Source organism: Electrophorus electricus, chromosome 9 (genome assembly GCF_041902795.1).
Source record: "Electrophorus electricus isolate QZ-2024a chromosome 9, ASM4190279v1, whole genome shotgun sequence".
In the NCBI taxonomy this organism is placed as follows: Eukaryota; Metazoa; Chordata; class Actinopteri; order Gymnotiformes; family Gymnotidae; genus Electrophorus; species Electrophorus electricus.
The window spans coordinates 27,875,960-27,894,281 of record NC_137505.1 but is presented as its reverse complement, the minus strand read 5'-3'; positions in this window follow the sequence as shown (position 1 = coordinate 27,894,281).

Below are 18,322 nucleotides of genomic sequence, written 5' to 3'. Positions count from 1 at the left end.
AGTATATAGTATATATACAGAGGATATAGTGTTAAACCAGGTACTACATACAGAGTATATAGTATACATACAGAGTATATAGTTTGACCAAAAGATCGTGCTGATCTTTGATCTCCTGGTTCTTCATCTCCAGCGCTACTTTCAGACTCATAATGTCCTCCTCTATGGGCTGGTATAACACACACACGAATCATCACTACAGCCAGTACAATGGAAAGGTGGGAATGTGTACTGAATGTGTACTGACGTTATAAGTGAAAGGTGGAGCTACTGGTGGATGTGTACTGACACTATAAGGGATCTCTACCTGCAGTGACAGTCTGAGCTTCTCAAGTTCTTCCTCCAGAGATTTCTTCTCCTGTTCACAGGCCATTTTCATATCTGCCAGAGCAAGTATCATTACTGCTGGATATAACACAGATTGTATATACTACATAATTACTACTGAATATATAAAATATAATATATATAGTACTATACATATATTAGTATCACTTTTATTGGAGCCTAAAGGCTAACATTCATTATTAGTTATGTTAGTATTATTGCATTTCCATAGTACTTACTCTTGATGGACCTGTTATGCTCCTCCTCCTCCTGCTATTTCTGCAGGAGCTCTGTCTCCTCTTGCTGCTTGTGTTTCAGCATCTCCTGAAGAACCTGCAGCTCCTTCTGCTTCTGCAACCTCAACTCCTTCAGCTGCTCCAACAAACTGTTCTCCAACTCCTCCTTCTCACACCGCAAACACTCCAATCGGGCCACAGGCCCCACTAGTGACACAGAACCCCACACACACACACACACACACACACACACACAGAGATAAACATGTATAAATGTATAAGAATTTGTGGATAAAATTATTATGAGATTATTTATAATCAAACGACTACACTACACAACCACTTCTTCCTTTTATTTACATATTATACAGATATTTAGAGATATTTACATTTTATTTACCCGCGTGCGTCTCTCTTCTCCAAGGTAGCGGAGAGATATGAAAGGATAAAAGGGGAAAAGAATAAAATGCACGTCGGTTTTAAATTCGCAGGCTACCTGCGCTGAAGGCGTGGAAAATGAGCACGTAACGGACAGGCTTCCGTACCCGATGGGTCCAAATCACATGCCCAGCAAAGTAGCCTTAAACCTGGACACACAATGGAGACCATTTGACCCTTTAAAATCATACTACAACCAGACTTCCAGGCCCAAGAGGTCACACAGTCATGCCCAGCAAAGTAGCTCTGGGCCTGGGCACACTTCACGCAGTTTGACCCTTTAACCAAAACTAGAAACAGACCTGCAAGCCCAGGAGGTCACAGAATCATACCCAGTAAAGTAGCTAGCTAGCTTTCAGCTCAGTAACCGTAGCTAGCTATCTAGCTATCAGCTCAGTAAACCATACAATCAAATGTCCACCAAGCATTTAAACCGCAACCATTTAAACCACTAGATACCGCTAGTTACCGGCTGCACGGTTAACAGTGCAAAGCCATTACCAAGCTACCTAGCTAGCTAGCTAGCTACCGGAAGCACTTTTAACAGTGCAAAGTCAGTAGCTAGCTAGTAGTAGCTACTGTAGCTAGCTAGCTACCGGAAGCACTTTTCACAGTGCAAAGTCAGTAGCTAGCTAGTAGTAGCTACTGTAGCTAGCTAGCTACCGGAAGCACTTTTAACAGTGCAAAGTCAGTAGCTAGCTAGTAGTAGCTACTGTAGCTAGCTAGCTAGCTACTGACTTTGCACTGTTAACCTTGCAGCCGGTAGCTCGCTAGCTAGCTAGCAGCTCAGTAACCGTACAAATTCGCCTGCTGCTGAAAACTGTCAAGTTGTATTTATAGCTTTCGTTTTAGTTCTCTCAGCTTACTTATTTGGTTTTTTTTTGTGTGTGTGTTTTTTTCAGGGAAGTTTAATAATTTCTTAGAAATCTTGGAACATTTTGCCAGTTGGCATCTAGGAAAGCCTTTCTGCCCACAGACAATAAACACAAGCCAGAATTCCTCAAACAGGAATGAATCTACTAATTTAGTAACATTTCAGGCACATGAGTGGAGGAACTAGCAAATTCTAAATGATGAAATCGAAGCTGATAAAAATCCATGAAAATATAAACTGGTCATGAAAAAATGCTTGTGAATTGAAAATGTAAGTGATAGGATTAAAACAGTCTTGATTTGATATATTTTTAAAAATCAAATATCAAGTTTGATCATTCATGACCAAGGGAGTTTCTATGAGGGTGTAAACAACAAATGCATGTGAACTAAATACTACAGTGGTATATAATTAAATAATTGGAATAACTTTGTGTCACGTCATTTAACGTTTAACTCAAGCCGTTTGTGTTACCGGACTCTTTTATCACTTAACATTAGTAACTGTTTTAGTTGCCTTGTTTATCCAATAACATTCATTAATTAATCAATCCATGGTTTAACCCAAGCAATTTTCGTTACTTCCGCCTCTCGACGCAAAAATGTCAATCAGAACGTTGCGCCCGCAAACTTCAAATAAACGATAAATAAGGCAAGTAATAAAAATGGATAAAGTTGAAAGATAAGTTGATTAAACTTGAGTCAAATAAAACTACTTATCAGTCAAAACGTCAATTCATATGCATTTTATTGACTCAAAATTTAATTTACGTGCATTTTAATCAGCCATATTTTTGGTGTATAGACCTGAGTTTTGTCGTTGAAGAGAATAAAAGAATCCTTCGTGTAAACTTACGCCATCTGCAGGCTGAGATGGTGTTGGGTTGACCCGGATGTGACGTTTGCCAAGCTGATGACATATCACGATATTAATTGTGAGATTTCCTTACCATCTTTGCTCTTCGCAGAAGGGCACAGTGCGGTTTACAGGGCACAGTTTGACCCTTTAAATAATACTACAACCAGACTTCCAGGCACAAGAGGTCACACAGTCATGCCCAGCAAGGTTGCTTTAAACGTGGGCACACTTCAGACCGTTTCACTCTTTAAATCGTTCAAAGCACCAGATTTCAAGGCCCAAGAGGTCACAGAATCATGCCCAGCAAAGTAGCTCTGGGCCTGGGCACACTTCATGCAGTTTGACCCTTTAAATAATACTACAACCAGACTTCCAGGCACAAGAGGTCACACAGTCATGCCCAGCAAAGTAGCTCTGGGCCTGGGCACACTTCATGCAGTTTGACCCTTTAAATAATACGACAACCAGACTTCCAGGCACAAGAGGTCACACAGTCATGCACAGCAAAGTAGTGCTGGGCCAGGGCACACTTCATGTACTTTGTGCCTTTAAATAATACTACAACCAGACTTCCAAGCCGAAGAGGTCACAGAGTCATGCCCAGCAAAGTCGCTATGGGCCTGGGCAGACCATGCAATTTGACCCTTTAACCAAAACTAGAAACAGAACTCAAAGCCCAGGAGGTCACAGAATCATGCCCATCAAAGTAGCTCTGGGCCTGTGTACACTTCAGGCCATTTCACCTTTTATATAATGGAAACACCAGACCTCCAGGCCCAAGAGGTCACACAGTCATGCCCAGAAAAGTAACTCTGGGCCTATACACACTTCACGCAGTTTGACCGTTTAAATAAAACTAGAAACAGACTTCCTGGCCCAAGAGGTCACACAGTCATGCCCAGCAAGGTTGCTTTAAACGTGGGCACACTTCAGACCGTTTCAGTCTTTAAATCATTCAAAGCACCACATTTCAAGGCCCAAGAGGTCACAGAATCATGCCCATCAAAGTAGCTCTGGGCCTCGGCACACTTCACGCAGTTTGACCCTTTAAATAATACTACAACCAGACACATACAGGTGCGCACATATACACAGATACACATTCTGTTTAAATTTCTTCACATCTGAAGACTACAGTAAGCTGAGGGTATAGTGTTAAACCAGGTACTACATAAACAGTATATAGTATATATACAGAGGATATAGTGTTAAACCAGGTACTACATACAGAGTATATAGTATATATACAGAGGATATAGTGTTAAACCAGGTACTACATACAGAGTATATAGTATACATACAGAGTATATAGTTTGACCAAAAGATCGTGCTGATCTTTGATCTCCTGGTTCTTCATCTCCAGCGCCACTTTCAGACTCATAATGTCCTCCTCTATGGGCTGGTATAACCCACACATACGAATCATCACTACAGCCAGTACAATGGAAAGGTGGGAATGTGTACTGACGTTATAAGTGAAAGGTGGAGCTACTGGTGGATGTGTACTGACACTATAAGGGATCTCTACCTGCAGTGACAGTCTGAGCTTCTCAAGTTCTTCCTCCAGAGATTTCTTCTCCTGTTCACAGGCCATTTTCATATCTGCCAGAGCAAGTATCATTACTGCTGGATATAACACAGATTGTATATACTACATAATTACTACTGAATATATAAAATATAATATATATAGTACTATACATATATTAGTATCACTTTTATTGGAGCCTAAAGGCTAACATTCATTATTAGTTATGTTAGTATTATTGCATTTCCATAGTACTTACTCTTGATGGACCTGTTATGCTCCTCCTCCTCCTGCTGTTTCTGCAGGAGCTCTGTCTCCTCTTGCTGCTTGTGTTTCAGCATCTCCTGAAGAACCTGCAGCTCTTTCTGCTTCTGCAACCTCAACTCCTTCAGCTGCTCCAACAAATTGTTCTCCAACTCCTCCTTCTCACACCGCAAACACTCCAATCGGGCCACAGGCCCCACTAGTGACACAGAACCCCCCACACACACACACACACACACAGAGAGATAAACATGTATAAATGTATAAGAATTTGTGGATAAAATTATTATGAGATTATTTATAATCAAACGACTACACTACACAACCACTTCTTCCTTTTATTTACATATTATACAGATATTTAGAGATATTTACATTTTATTTACCCGCGTGCGTCTCTCTTCTCCAAGGTAGCGGAGAGATATGAAAGGATAAAAGGGGAAAAGAATAAAATGCACGTCGGTTTTAAATTCGCAGGCTACCTGCGCTGAAGGCGTGGAAAATGAGCACGTAACGGACAGGCTTCCGTACCCGATGGGTCCAAATCACATGCCCAGCAAAGTAGCCTTAAACCTGGACACACAATGGAGACCATTTGACCCTTTAAAATCATACTACAACCAGACTTCCAGGCCCAAGAGGTCACACAGTCATGCCCAGCAAAGTAGCTCTGGGCCTGGGCACACTTCACGCAGTTTGACCCTTTAACCAAAACTAGAAACAGACCTGCAAGCCCAGGAGGTCACAGAATCATACCCAGTAAAGTAGCTAGCTAGCTTTCAGCTCAGTAACCGTAGCTAGCTATCTAGCTATCAGCTCAGTAAACCATACAATCAAATGTCCACCAAGCATTTAAACCGCAACCATTTAAACCACTAGATACCGCTAGTTACCGGCTGCACGGTTAACAGTGCAAAGCCATTACCAAGCTACCTAGCTAGCTAGCTAGCTACCGGAAGCACTTTTAACAGTGCAAAGTCAGTAGCTAGCTAGTAGTAGCTACTGTAGCTAGCTAGCTACCGGAAGCACTTTTCACAGTGCAAAGTCAGTAGCTAGCTAGTAGTAGCTACTGTAGCTAGCTAGCTACCGGAAGCACTTTTAACAGTGCAAAGTCAGTAGCTAGCTAGTAGTAGCTACTGTAGCTAGCTAGCTAGCTACTGACTTTGCACTGTTAACCTTGCAGCCGGTAGCTCGCTAGCTAGCTAGCAGCTCAGTAACCGTACAAATTCGCCTGCTGCTGAAAACTGTCAAGTTGTATTTATAGCTTTCGTTTTAGTTCTCTCAGCTTACTTATTTGGTTTTTTTTTGTGTGTGTGTTTTTTTCAGGGAAGTTTAATAATTTCTTAGAAATCTTGGAACATTTTGCCAGTTGGCATCTAGGAAAGCCTTTCTGCCCACAGACAATAAACACAAGCCAGAATTCCTCAAACAGGAATGAATCTACTAATTTAGTAACATTTCAGGCACATGAGTGGAGGAACTAGCAAATTCTAAATGATGAAATCGAAGCTGATAAAAATCCATGAAAATATAAACTGGTCATGAAAAAATGCTTGTGAATTGAAAATGTAAGTGATAGGATTAAAACAGTCTTGATTTGATATATTTTTAAAAATCAAATATCAAGTTTGATCATTCATGACCAAGGGAGTTTCTATGAGGGTGTAAACAACAAATGCATGTGAACTAAATACTACAGTGGTATATAATTAAATAATTGGAATAACTTTGTGTCACGTCATTTAACGTTTAACTCAAGCCGTTTGTGTTACCGGACTCTTTTATCACTTAACATTAGTAACTGTTTTAGTTGCCTTGTTTATCCAATAACATTCATTAATTAATCAATCCATGGTTTAACCCAAGCAATTTTCGTTACTTCCGCCTCTCGACGCAAAAATGTCAATCAGAACGTTGCGCCCGCAAACTTCAAATAAACGATAAATAAGGCAAGTAATAAAAATGGATAAAGTTGAAAGATAAGTTGATTAAACTTGAGTCAAATAAAACTACTTATCAGTCAAAACGTCAATTCATATGCATTTTATTGACTCAAAATTTAATTTACGTGCATTTTAATCAGCCATATTTTTGGTGTATAGACCTGAGTTTTGTCGTTGAAGAGAATAAAAGAATCCTTCGTGTAAACTTACGCCATCTGCAGGCTGAGATGGTGTTGGGTTGACCCGGATGTGACGTTTGCCAAGCTGATGACATATCACGATATTAATTGTGAGATTTCCTTACCATCTTTGCTCTTCGCAGAAGGGCACAGTGCGGTTTACAGGGCACAGTTTGACCCTTTAAATAATACTACAACCAGACTTCCAGGCACAAGAGGTCACACAGTCATGCCCAGCAAGGTTGCTTTAAACGTGGGCACACTTCAGACCGTTTCACTCTTTAAATCGTTCAAAGCACCAGATTTCAAGGCCCAAGAGGTCACAGAATCATGCCCAGCAAAGTAGCTCTGGGCCTGGGCACACTTCATGCAGTTTGACCCTTTAAATAATACTACAACCAGACTTCCAGGCACAAGAGGTCACACAGTCATGCCCAGCAAAGTAGCTCTGGGCCTGGGCACACTTCATGCAGTTTGACCCTTTAAATAATACGACAACCAGACTTCCAGGCACAAGAGGTCACACAGTCATGCACAGCAAAGTAGTGCTGGGCCAGGGCACACTTCATGTACTTTGTGCCTTTAAATAATACTACAACCAGACTTCCAAGCCGAAGAGGTCACAGAGTCATGCCCAGCAAAGTCGCTATGGGCCTGGGCAGACCATGCAATTTGACCCTTTAACCAAAACTAGAAACAGAACTCAAAGCCCAGGAGGTCACAGAATCATGCCCATCAAAGTAGCTCTGGGCCTGTGTACACTTCAGGCCATTTCACCTTTTATATAATGGAAACACCAGACCTCCAGGCCCAAGAGGTCACACAGTCATGCCCAGAAAAGTAACTCTGGGCCTATACACACTTCACGCAGTTTGACCGTTTAAATAAAACTAGAAACAGACTTCCTGGCCAAAGAGGTCACACAGTCATGCCCAGAAAAGTAGCCTTAAACCTGGACACACAATGGAGACCATTTGACCCTTTAAAATCATACTACAACCAGACTTCCAGGCCCAAGAGGTCACACAGTCATGCCCAGCAAAGTAGCTCTGGGCCTGGGCACACTTCACGAAGTTTGACCCTATAAATAATACTACAACCAGACACATACAGGTGCGCACATATACACAGATACACATTCTGTTTAATTTCTTCACATCTGCAGACTAGAGTAAGCTGAGGGTATAGTGTTAAACCAGGTACTACATAAACAGTATATAGTATATATACAGAGGATATAATGTTAAACCAGGTACTACATACAGAGTATATAGTTTGACCAAAAGATCGTGCTGATCTTTGATCTCCTGGTTCTTCATCTCCAGCGCCACTTTCAGACTCATAATGTCCTCCTCTATGGGCTGCTATAACACACACACGAATCATCACTACAGCCAGTACAATGGAAAGGTGGGAATGTGTACTGAATGTGTACTGACGTTATAAGTGAAAGGTGGAGCTACTGGTGGATGTGTACTGACACTATAAGGGATCTCTACCTGCAGTGACAGTCTGAGCTTCTCAAGTTCTTCCTCCAGAGATTTCTTCACCTGTTCACAGGCCATTTTCATATCTGCCAGAGCATGTATCATTACTGCTGGATATAACACAGATTGTATATACTACATAATTACTACTGAATATATAAAATATAATATATATAGTACTATACATATATTAGTATCACTTTTATTGGAGCCTAAAGGCTAACATTCATTATTAGTTATGTTAGTATTATTGCATTTCCATAGTACTTACTCTTGATGGACCTGTTATGCTCCTCCTCCTCCTGCTGTTTCTGCAGGAGCTCTGTCTCCTCCTGCTGCTTGTGTTTCAGCATCTCCTGAAGAACCTGCAGCTCCTTCTGCTTCTGCAACCTCAACTCCTTCAGCTGCTCCAACAAACTGTTCTCCAACTCCTCCTTCTCACACCGCAAACACTCCAATCGGGCCACAGGCCCCACTAGTGACACAGAACCACACACACACACAGACACAGACACACACACACACACACACACACACACACACACACACACACACACACACAGAGAGATAAACATGTATAAATGTATAATAATTTGTGGATAAAATTATTATGAGATTATTTATAATCAAACGACTACACTACACAACCACTTCTTCCTTTTATTTACATATTATACAGATATTTACATTTTATTTACCCGCGTGCGTCTCTCTTCTCCAAGGTAGCGGAGAGATATGAAAGGATAAAAGGGGAAAAGAATAAAATGCACGTCGGTTTTAAATTCGCAGGCTACCTGCGCTGAAGGCGTGGAAAACGAGCACGTGACGGAAAGGCTTCCGTACCCGATGGGTCCAAATCACATGCCCAGCAAAGTAGCCTTAAACCTGGACACACAATGGAGACCATTTGACCCTTTAAAATCATACTACAACCAGACTTCCAGGCCCAAGAGGTCACACAGTCATGCCCAGCAAAGTACCTCTGGGCCTGGGCACACTTCACGCAGTTTGACCGTTTAAATAAAACTAGAAACAGACTTCCTGGCCCAAGAGGTCACACAGTCATGCCCAGCAAGGTTGCTTTAAACGTGGGCACACTTCAGACCGTTTCACTCTTTAAATCATTCAAAGCACCACATTTCAAGGCCCAAGAGGTCACAGAATCATGCCCATCAAAGTAGCTCTGGGCCTGGGCACACTTCACGCAGTTTGACCCTTTAAATAATACTACAACCAGACACATACAGGTGCGCACATATACACAGATACACATTCTGTTTAAATTTCTTCACATCTGAAGACTAGAGTAAGCTGAGGGTATAGTGTTAAACCAGGTACTACATAAACAGTATATAGTATATATACAGAGGATATAGTGTTAAACCAGGTACTACATACAGAGTATATAGTATACATACAGAGTATATAGTTTGACCAAAAGATCGTGCTGATCTTTGATCTCCTGGTTCTTCATCTCCAGCGCCACTTTCAGACTCATAAAGTCCTCCTCTATGGGCTGGTATAACACACACACGAATCATCACTACAGCCAGTACAATGGAAAGGTGGGAATGTGTACTGAATGTGTACTGACATTATAAGTGAGAGGTGGAGGTACTGGTGGATGTGTACTGACACTATAAGGGATCTCTACCTGCAGTGACAGTCTGAGCTTCTCAAGTTCTTCCTCCAGAGATTTCTTCTCCTGTTCACAGGCCATTTTCATATCTGCCAGAGCAAGTATCATTACTGCTGGATATAACACAGATTGTATATACTACATAATTACTACTGAATATATAAAATATAATATATATAGTACTATACATATATTAGTATCACTTTTATTGGAGCCTAAAGGCTAACATTCATTATTAGTTATGTTAGTATTATTGCATTTCCATAGTACTTACTCTTGATGGACCTGTTATGCTCCTCCTCCTCCTGCTGTTTCTGCAGGAGCTCTGTCTCCTCCTGCTGCTTGTGTTTCAGCATCTCCTGAAGAACCTGCAGCTCCTTCTGCTTCTGCAACCTCAACACCTTCAGCTGCTCCAACAAACTGTTCTCCAACTCCTCATTCCTCATTCTCACACCGCAAACACTCCAATCGGGCCACAGGCCGCACTAGTGACACAGAACCACACACACACACACAGACACACACACACACACACACAAAGAGAGAGATAAACATGTATAAATGTATAAGAATTTGTGGATAAAATTATTATGAGATTATTTATAATCAAACGACTACACTACACAACCACATCTTCCTTTTATTTACATATTATACAGATATTTAGAGATATTTACATTTTATTTACCCGCGTGCGTCTCTCTTCTCCAAGGTAGCGGAGAGATATGAAAGGATAAAAGGGGAAAAGAATAAAATGCACGTCGGTTTTAAATTCACAGGCTACCTGCGCTGAAGGCGTGGAAAACGAGCACGTGACGGAAAGGCTTCCGTACCCGATGGGTCCAAATCACATGCCCAGCAAAGTAGCCTTAAACCTGGACACACAATGGAGACCATTTGACCCTTTAAAATCATACTACAACCAGACTTCCAGGCCCAAGAGGTCACACAGTCATGCCCAGCAAAGTAGCTCTGGGCCTGGGCACACTTCACGCAGTTTGACCCTTTAAAATCATACTACAACCAGACTTCCAGGCCCAAGAGGTCACACAGTCATGCCCAGCAAAGTAGCTCTGGGCCTGGGCACACTTCACGCAGTTTGACCCTTTAAATAATAGTACAACCAGACTTCCAGGCACAAGAGGTCACACAGTCATGCACAGCAAAGTAGCTCTGGGCCTGGGCACACGTCACGCAGTTTGACCGTTTAAATAAAACTAAACCAGACACATACAGGTGCGCACATATACACAGATACACATTCTGTTTAAATTTCTTCACATCTGCAGACTAGAGTAAGCTGAGGGTATAGTGTTAAACCAGGTACTACATAAACAGTATATAGTATATATACAGAGGATATAGTGTTAAACCAGGTACTACATACAGAGTATATAGTATATATACAGAGTATATAGTTTGACCAAAAGATCGTGCTGATCTTTGATCTCCTGGTTCTTCATCTCCAGCGCCACTTTCAGACTCATAAAGTCCTCCTCTATGGGCTGGTATAACACACACACGAATCATCACTACAGCCAGTACAATGGAAAGGTGGGAATGTGTACTGAATGTGTACTGACGTTATAAGTGAAAGGTGGAGGTACTGGTGGATGTGTACTGACACTATAAGGGATCTCTACCTGCAGTGACAGTCTGAGCTTCTCAAGTTCTTCCTCCAGAGATTTCTTCTCCTGTTCACAGGCCATTTTCATATCTGCCAGAGCAAGTATCATTACTGCTGGACATAACACAGATTGTATATACTACATAATTACTACTGAATATATAAAATATAATATATATAGTACTATACATTTATTAGTATCACTTTTATTGGAGCCTAAAGGCTAACATTCATTATTAGTTATGTTAGTATTATTGCATTTCCATAGTACTTACTCTTGTTGGACCTGTTATGCTCCTCCTCCTCCTGCTGTTTCTGCAGGAGCTCTGTCTCCTCCTGCTGCTTGTGTTTCAGCATCTCCTGAAGAACCTGCAGCTCCTTCTGCTTCTGCAACCTCAACTCCTTCAGCTGCTCCAACAAACTGTTCTCCAACTCCTCCTTCTCACACCGCAAACACTCCAATCGGGCCACAGGCCCCACTAGTGACACAGAACCACACACACACACAGACACAGACACACACACACACACACACACACACACACACACACACACACACACAGAGAGAGATAAACATGTATAAATGTATAAGAATTTGTGGATAATATTACTATGAGATTATTTATAATCAAACGACTACACTACACAACCACATCTTCCTTTTATTTACATATTATACAGATATTTAGAGATATTTACATTTTATTTACAAGCGTGCGTCTCTCTTCTCCAAGGTAGCGGAGAGATATGAAAGGATAAAAGGGGAAAAGAATAAAATGCACGTCGGTTTTAAATTCGCAGGCAACCTGCGCTGAAGGCGTGGAAAACGAACACGTGACGGAAAGGCTTCCGTACCCGATGGGTCCAAATCACATGCCCAGCAAAGTAGCCTTAAACCTGGACACACAATGGAGACCATTTGACACTTTAAAATCATACTACAACCAGACTTCCAGGCCCAAGAGGTCACACAGTCATGCCCAGCAAAGTAGCTCTGGGCCTGGGCACACTTCATGCAGTTTGACCCTTTAAATAATACTACAACCAGACACATACAGGTGGGCACATATACACAGATACACATTCTGTTTAATTTCTTCACATCTGCAGACTAGAGTAAGCTGAGGGTATAGTGTTAAACCAGGTACTACATAAACAGTATATAGTATATATACAGAGGATATAATGTTAAACCAGGTACTACATACAGAGTATATAGTTTGACCAAAAGATCGTGCTGATCTTTGATCTCCTGGTTCTTCATCTCCAGCGCCACTTTCAGACTCATAATGTCCTCCTCTATGGGCTGGTATAACCCACACATACGAATCATCACTACAGCCAGTACAATGGAAAGGTGGGAATGTGTACTGAATGTGTACTGACGTTATAAGTGAAAGGTGGAGGTACTGGTGGATGTGTACTGACACTATAAGGGATCTCTACCTGCAGTGACAGTCTGAGCTTCTCAAGTTCTTCCTCCAGAGATTTCTTCTCCTGTTCACAGGCCATTTTCATATCTGCCAGAGCAAGTATCATTACTGCTGGATATAACATAGATTGTATATACTACATAATTACGACTGAATATATAAAATATAATATATATAGTACTATACATATATTAGTATCACTTTTATTGGAGCCTAAAGGCTAGCATTCATTATTAGTTATGTTAGTATTATTGCATTTCCATAGTACTTACTCTTGATGGACCTGTTATGCTCCTCCTCCTCCTGCTGTTTCTGCAGGAGCTCTGTCTCCTCCTGCTGCTTGTGTTTCAGCATCTCCTGAAGAACCTGCAGCTCCTTCTGCTTCTGCAACCTCAACTCCTTCAGCTGCTCCAACAAACTGTTATCCAACTCCTCCTTCTCACACCGCAAACACTCCAATCGGGCCACAGGCCCCACTAGTGACACAGAACCACACACACACACACAAACACACACACACACACACACAGACAAAGAGAGAGATAAACATTTATAAATGTATAAGAATTTGTGGATAAAATTATGATGAGATTATTTATAATGAAACGACTACACTACACAACCACTTCTTCCTTTTATTTACATATTATACAGATATTTAGAGATATTTACATTTTATTTACCCGCGTGCGTCTCTCTTCTCCAAGGTAGCGGAGAGATATGAAGGGATAAAAGGGGAAAAGAATAAAATGCACGTCGGTTTTAAATTCGCAGGCTACTTGCGCTGAAGGCGTGGAAAACGAGCACGTGACGGAAAGGCTTCCGTACCCGATGGGTCCAAATCACATGCCAAGCAAAGTAGCCTTAAACCTGGACACACAATGGAGACCATTTGACCCTTTAAAATCATACTACAACCAGACTTCCAGGCCCAAGAGGTCACACAGTCATGCCCAGCAAAGTAGCTCTGGGCCTGGGCACACTTCACGCAGTTTGACCGTTTAAATAAAACTAGAAACAGACTTCCTGGCCCAAGAGGTCACACAGTCATGCCCAGCAAGGTTGCTTTAAACGTGGGCACACTTCAGACCGTTTCACTCTTTAAATCATTCAAAGCACCACATTTCAAGGCCCAAGAGGTCACAGAATCATGCCCATCAAAGTAGCTCTGGGCCTGGGCACACTTCACGCAGTTTGACCCTTTAAATAATACTACAACCAGACACATACAGGTGCGCACATATACACAGATACACATTCTGTTTAATTTCTTCACATCTGCAGACTAGAGTAAGCTGAGGGTATAGTGTTAAACCAGGTACTACATAAACAGTATATAGTATATATACAGAGGATATAGTGTTAAACCAGGTACTACATACAGAGTATATAGTATACATACAGAGTATATAGTTTGACCAAAAGATCGTGCTGATCTTTGATCTCCTGGTTCTTCATCTCCAGCGCCACTTTCAGACTCATAATGTCCTCCTCTATGGGCTGGTATAACACAGACACGAATCATCACTACAGCCAGTACAATGGAAAGGTGGGAATGTGTACTGAATGTGTACTGACGTTATAAGTGAGAGGTGGTGGTACTGGTGGATGTGTACTGACACTATAAGGGATCTCTACCTGCAGTGACAGTTTGAGCTTCTCAAGTTCTTCCTCCAGAGATTTCTTCTCCTGTTCACAGGCCATTTTCATATCTGCCAGAGCAAATATCATTACTGCTGGATATAACACAGATTGTATATACTACATAATTACTGCTGAATATATAAAATATAATATATATAGTACTATACATATATTAGTGTCACTTTTATTGGAGCCTAAAGGCTAACATTCATTATTAGTTATGTTAGTATTATTGCATTTCCATAGTACTTACTCTTGATGGACCTGTTATGCTCCTCCTCCTCCTGCTGTTTCTGCAGGAGCTCTGTCTCCTCCTGCTGCTTGTGTTTCAGCATCTCCTGACGAACCTGCAGCTCCTTCTGCTTCTGCAACCTCAACTCCTTCAGCTGCTCCAACAAACTGTTCTCCAACTCCTCCTTCTCACACCGCAAACACTCCAATCGGGCCACAGGCCCCACTAGTGACACAGAACCACACACACACACACAGAGAGAGATAAACATGTATAAATGTATAAGAATTTGTGGATAAAATTATTATGACCCTTTAAAATCATACTACAACCAGACTTCCAGGCCCAAGAGGTCACACAGTCATGCCCAGCAAAGTAGCTCTGGGCCTGGGCACACTTCACGCAGTTTGACCGTTTAAATAAAACTAGAAACAGACTTCCTGGCCCAAGAGGTCACAGTCATACCCAGCAAAGTACGTTTAAACCTGGAAACAAATCAGATCCTTTCTGTCATTCAAAGGAATGGGCCTGCAACTCACAACCACATCCCCAGTGAAGCGCACCGTCACCCAGCCACACTACCCCGCCTTGCCCGTCCTGGAACAACCACACCTCCAGGGCACCACATGCCAATCTCTCATGCCCAGCAAACTGCAACCTCACGCAGCCAGGCCACACACTGTCTCCCCTTGTACAGTCCAAGGACGAACTCCTCCACAAACCTGGTGTTCACGCGCACACACGCAATTACAACGAATTGGTGGAGAACTTTGAAACAAACGTGCTGACTTTGAATACTCACATCTAGGCTGGGCCAGGTCCAAATGGCCTGCAGCTCGGTGCGCATTAACTGCTTGACTGTCCGTCACGAACGCCACCTGCCAAGCGTTCGTTCCGTCCCTGGCGGATTTTAAAAAATCGTAGCGTGAGAACGATGGTTCCGATGCGCGTGCAGCTCAAAGGCGATTACAGGGGAGATACAGCCCTTTCCAAAGAGCCATGAACAGACTTTCTACTCCCAAGGAGACAAGAGATATTACGCGCATTTTCTCCGACGCGCACCACGTTTAAAAAATCGTAGCGTGAGAACGGTGGGTCCGATCCGGGTGCCGCTTAAAGCGATTACAGGGGAGATGCAACCCTTTCCAAAGAACCATGAAAAGACTTTCTACTCCCAATGAGACAAGAGATATTAAGCCGCAAATACGTCCGGCGCGCGTCTTTTCTCCGACGCGCAACACATTTAAAAAAATCATAGCGTGAAAACCGTGGGTTCGATCCGCGTGCCGCTCGAAGGCGAGATGCAGCCCTTTCCAAAGAGCCATGAACAGACTTTCTACTCCCAAGGAGACCAGAGATATTAACAGATAAAGCGTTACGCTCCAGTCGGATGAGCGAGAAACGCTTGTACAATTGCAACGAATTGGAGGAGAAAGTTTAAACAAACGCGCTGACTTTGAACGCTCACATCTAGGCCGGGCCAGGTCCAAATGGCCTGCAACTTGGTGCGCATCACCTCCATGACGGTCCCTAACGAACGCCACCTGCCACGATTTCGGCCCGTCCCTGGCGGCATTAAAAAATCGTAGCGTGATAACGATGGTTCCGATGCGCGTGCCGCGCGAAGGCGATTACAGGGGAGATGCAGCCCTTTCCAAAGAGCCATGAACAGACTTCCTACTCCCAAGGAGACAAGAGATATTAAGCAGCAATGATGTCCGACACGCGCATTTTCTCCGCCGCGCACCACATTTAAAAAATCTTAGCGTGAGAACGGTGGGTCCGATCCGCGTGCCGCTTAAAGGCGATTACAGGGGAGATGCAACCCTTTCCAAAGAGCCATGAAAAGACTTTCTACTCCCAAGGAGACAAGAGATATTAAGCCGAAATGACGTCCGACGCGCGCATTTTCTCCGCCGCGCACCACATTTAAAAAAATCATAGCGTGAAAACCGTGGGTTCGATCCGCGTGCCGCTCGAAGGCGATTACAGGGGAGATGCAGCCCTTTCCAAAGATCCATGAACAGACTTCCTACTCCCAAGGAGACAAGAGATATTAACATATAAAGCGTTACGCTCCAGTCGGATGAGCGAGAAACGCTTGAGCAGTTGCAACGAATTGGAGGAGAAAGTTTAAACAAACGCGCTGAATTTGAACGCTCACATCTAGGTCTGGCCAAGTCCAAATGGCGTGCAACTCGGTGCGCATCACCTCCATGACTGTCCCTAACGAACGCCACCTGCCACGCTTTCGGCCCGTCCCTGGCGGCTTTAAAAAATCGTAGCGTGATAACCGTGGGTCCAATCCGCTTGAAGCTCGAAGGCGATTAGAGGGGAGATGCAGCCCTTTCCAAAGAGCCATGAACAGACTTCCTACTCCCAAGGAGACAAGAGATATTAAGCCACAAATACGTCCGGACCGCGTCTTTTCTCCGCAGCTCACCACATTTAAAAAAATCGTAGCGTGAAAACCGTGGGTTCGATATAGTATACATACAGAGTATATAGTTTGACCAAAAGATCGTGCTGATCTTTGATCTCCTGGTTCTTCATCTCCAGCGCCACTTTCAGACTCATAATGTCCTCCTCTATGGGCTGGTATAACACAGACACGAATCATCACTACAGCCAGTACAATGGAAAGGTGGGAATGTGTACTGAATGTGTACTGACGTTATAAGTGAGAGGTGGTGGTACTGGTGGATGTGTACTGACACTATAAGGGATCTCTACCTGCAGTGACAGTTTGAGCTTCTCAAGTTCTTCCTCCAGAGATTTCTTCTCCTGTTCACAGGCCATTTTCATATCTGCCAGAGCAAGTATCATTACTGCTGGATATAACACAGATTGTATATACTACATAATTACTGCTGAATATATAAAATATAATATATATAGTACTATACATATATTAGTGTCACTTTTATTGGAGCCTAAAGGCTAGCATTCATTATTAGTTATGTTAGTATTATTGCATTTCCATAGTACTTACTCTTGATGGACCTGTTATGCTCCTCCTCCTCCTGCTGTTTCTGCAGGAGCTCTGTCTCCTCCTGCTGCTTGTGTTTCAGCATCTCCTGAAGAACCTGCAGCTCCTTCTGCTTCTGCAACCTCAACTCCTTCAGCTGCTCCAACAAACTGTTCTCCAACTCCTCCTTCTCACACCGCAAACACTCCAATCGGGCCACAGGCCCCACTAGTGACACAGAACCACACACACACACACACAAAGACAGAGATAAACATGTATAAATGTATAAGAATTTGTGGATAAAATTATTATGAGATTATTTATAATCAAACGACTACACTACACAACCACATCTTCCTTTTATTTACATATTATACAGATATTTAGAGATATTTACATTTTATTTACCCGCGTGCGTCTCTCTTCTCCAAGGTAGCGGAGAGATATGAAAGGATAAAAGGGGAAAAGAATAAAATGCACGTCGGTTTTAAATTCGCAGGCTACCTGCGCTGAAGGCGTGGAAAACGAGCACGTGACGGAAAGGCTTCCGTACCCGATGGGTCCAAATCACATGCCCAGCAAAGTAGCCTTAAACCTGGACACGCAATGGAGACCATTTGACCCTTTAAAATCATACTACAA